Genomic DNA, 3,838 nt, shown 5'->3' on the forward strand with positions numbered 1-3,838 from the left:
TTTACATGTGTTGGGGATGATGCTGAGCTACTACTACACCAAATATCAGCTCTGTATCAATGGGTTTGATGTCAGGGCTGCAGTGGCTCAGCGGTCAGTGCCACGGTTTCATAAACCTGAGGCTGCAGGTTGGGGGCTCAGGTTGAGTCAAGAAGGGCAACTGAGGTAAAACAGCTGCCAAATACTGAAGGGAGCAGCCGAAAGAAAAACAGCAGCATCAGTAGTGGGTGATGATTAAGGAGTGACTCTCCTGCACAGTTGTCAGTATTGTCCGGTAAACTGCCCGTTAAAGATTCCACATTTATGGTTCACTTCTCATTCATTCAGTCGTAATATGGACGGCGCCTGTGGAGTCAGGTATGGAAAAGCTCCTGATACGCTGCGTCACATTCAAACGTCTCTTCTCCTCCACGCTAAGCAATGAATCCAGACATGCACACGCAGTCTGCTAACTGTTTACAACTTTAGCCCGAGGAAACTCACGACTGTTTACACGAGTTCACAGCAGTGACAGAACCCGCCCAGCACCTACGGGTCAGTCAAGCTGAGCAATTACAGCGTGACAGAGCCGACGATGAGTTTATCTGATTAGGCGACCAACTTGTTATTACAGGCTGCAGATGGTGGGTGATCACTTAAAGGAAACTGGCTGCGCAGACTTTCACGTGGAAGCAACATCTTTGGAAAAAACTAACACAGTTGACTGCAAGTAACTGTTGCCTTAAATGGCTCTTTACTTCCTCGGTTTTTATGCATTTGTTTTACATTTCAAGGTAAAGAAACACGTATTACGCTCTGCAACTGAGGTATTTTGGGACGGGATCACACAGAAGTGATTAATGCTGCAGATGATGATTTCAGAGACAAAACAGAAGCATATATGCACATTAAGCACATTTCTATTTCTATCCTGTTCTTTCGTAACTTCACACAGACACACCAACTTTGTACGATTCACATGCCCCAGATGTCCAACACAAGTATCAATCAACCTTTATTTATACAGGTAAATCCCATTGAGCCTCGAGGACTCATTTACAAGAGAGACCTGATTTCAACAAAGAAAGATGACAACAATGGACAACAGCAACAACAATAAACAGTTATAAAAACTCATACTACAGGTTTTTTTTTTTTTTTTTAACAAATAGGATGGCTAAAAGGAAAAGGTAACAAAACAAAAAACAGCTAGATTCCAAGACAAATGTATAAAACTAAAAACAGGAACATGTCAGCATTGGACCCTGCCAGGTGTCCAACAGATTCTTAAAGCCACTTAGAGAGGTCAAAGGTCGAGAGCTTCAAATATTTTTACAAGATATTCCAGGAAACAGGAGCGGAGTAGAAGAAGGTCCTTTTGCCTAGTTCAGTCCTCACTGAGGGAACACTGCAGGTAATAATGTCCTGAGAGCGCACGCTGTAGCTGCACTCACACAGAGACATGTAGGAGGAGATGTATGAAGGCAACAGACCAAGAAGTGATTTAAAGATGAAAATGTACCAGTGGGAGAGTCTGTGTGGAGTTAATGATGTCCAGTTAACCAGTGAATACTGGGTGCAGTGGTGGGTACGATAATCACAGCCAGTTATGAATCTTAGTGCACCATGATAGACAGCATCCAACATCTGCAGGTACTTGGTCCCAGCAGTTCTTCCTCCGATTTTATCCTCAAATGGTGTCCCCATTGAGTTTGTTGATTCCTATAAATATTTGGGTATATTGGCCGACTCACATCTTTCTTTTAAGCTCCATGTGGAAAACTTGATAAAGAGACTGAAAGTTAAACTGGGTTTCTTTTTCAGAAACAAATCCTGTCTAACCCTGAATGCTAGAAAACGCCTTGTATCTGTGTAACAGCTAGATTGCAAGTACTCCAACTTCTGTGGCCTTCAAATCAGAGCAGGGCTTGCCTGTGCCACTAACATCATCATCATCAAATGCTTCTTCCTCCTCCTCTGCAGCTGTTTCAGGTTGAGGCTGTTTCCTTTCCAGATGACCTGACTGAGAATTATTGGATTTGATACCTGGATGATTGAGCATGAACTTTGTTGCTTTCTATAGGTGCGTTTGACGGTACTTTTGCTCCCTTCTAGGGTGCCACTTTCTACCTTTCAAACAGATGCCTTCAACAGAAATAGTTGTTTTTCACAAGCAGATCGGAGCAACTTTCCCATGTCACAACCTGCACTCAAGTAATTTGTCCAAAATATTAGACTTTCCACAGGATCCTGATCCCACCTGCAAGAATCCTGTCCCTGTAAGCTGCGCACGTCCAAAACGTGTACGGTAGTTTTTGTTCGTTCAACCTTTATTTCTACAGGTCAGTCTCATTGAGCCTCGGGGACTCATTTACAAGAGAGACCTGAGTTTAACAAAGAATGATGACAACAGTGGACAATCATAAAATAAACCATACAAATTGAGAACAACAAAAATAAAATGGTATTAAAAAAAGAAACAAAACAGCTACATTATAAGGCTACAGTTTGTAAAATACTAAAAACAGGAACATGTCTACGTTGGTTTATGTCGTGAACTTAGCAGATGTTTGAAGCCACTTACAGAGGTCAAAGGTCGAGAGCTTCAGATCTTTTTACAAGATATTTCAGGAAACAGGAGCGGAGTAGGAGAAGGTCCTTTTGTCTAGTTCAGTCCTCACTGAGGGAACACTGCAGGTAATGATGTCCTGAGAGCGCACGCTGTAGCTTGTGAGCCTGGCTTGAAGCTTATTAAAGTTAATATGATTCATTCTCTGGAAAAGAAGGGAATTAATGCACTTGGGGCGGCTGTGGCTGAGTGGTTAGAGCAGTCGTCCTCTAATGCAAGAGTTGGGGGTTCGAATCCACCAGCAGTCACATGCCGAAGTGTCCATGGGCAAGACACTGAACCCCTCACTGCCTCTGATGTGTGTCCCATCATGTATGAATGTGATCTAAAGCACTGATTAGTCTCTTTAGATTGATTTGTTCAATTATCTTTGTAGAGATCTAGTATAGAGCTGTATGAATGGGTACACGAGGCACAGATTGTTGTAAAGAGCTTTGAGTGTTTTGATAGAAAGGCGCTGTATAAGTACAGTCCATTTACAGTATTTTAAGTTTTTCATGTTATTTATTATATAAACTAGTTGGTTTGAAAAAGTTCTAGCAATTTAAAGAATTAAAACCAAGGGAAATTATTCTGTTAAGTTTGAAGGAAATGACACAACATTCTTTATGGCAGGAGTTTAGGCCATATTCATTAAAAAAATTGTTCGCATTTCTTTCTGTCAGTCGTAAACGATCGTCGCCCAAGATCTCACATCGCTGCAGGACGGGTTGTTTTCAGGCCACAAACGCTGATAATATTGTATCCTGAGTGAATTTACGGTTCCCTCCCAAAGACTCGATGTTATCACCTCTGCTAATGAGCAGAAATGATGCATTTTATCCAGAGTCACAGACGGAGAAGTCGCTCATACCCAGGGAGTGAACGTGGCATCGTAAGTCAAACGGCGACAGCTGAGCCACAGATCACGGAGGGCAGAGTCGTGCACACAGGAAGTGCATTCCTTCCCCTCGCAGTCACTGCCCCCACTGATGTTTGTTTAAACTGGGCTCTGATATGTGGACAGATTACTCCTGCTGTAAAAAAATCTGTGTAAGTGGCCGTCTCATTTCTGTTAGAGGAGGACAGACTGGGACGTGGAGTCTCCAGAGGCTCTTATCAGACCTCCACCCTGTCCTGTCCTCCTCTGACGGTGACTCTCGCTGCTGTGACCCACTGTCCTTCTGCTATCAAACCTGCCAGATAACTAACTAACTAACTAACTAACTAACTAACTAACTAACTAACTAA

The sequence above is a fragment of the Nematolebias whitei genome, chromosome 2, assembly GCF_014905685.2.
Source record: "Nematolebias whitei isolate Nwh7 chromosome 2, NemWhi1, whole genome shotgun sequence".
Taxonomy (NCBI): domain Eukaryota; kingdom Metazoa; phylum Chordata; class Actinopteri; order Cyprinodontiformes; family Rivulidae; genus Nematolebias; species Nematolebias whitei.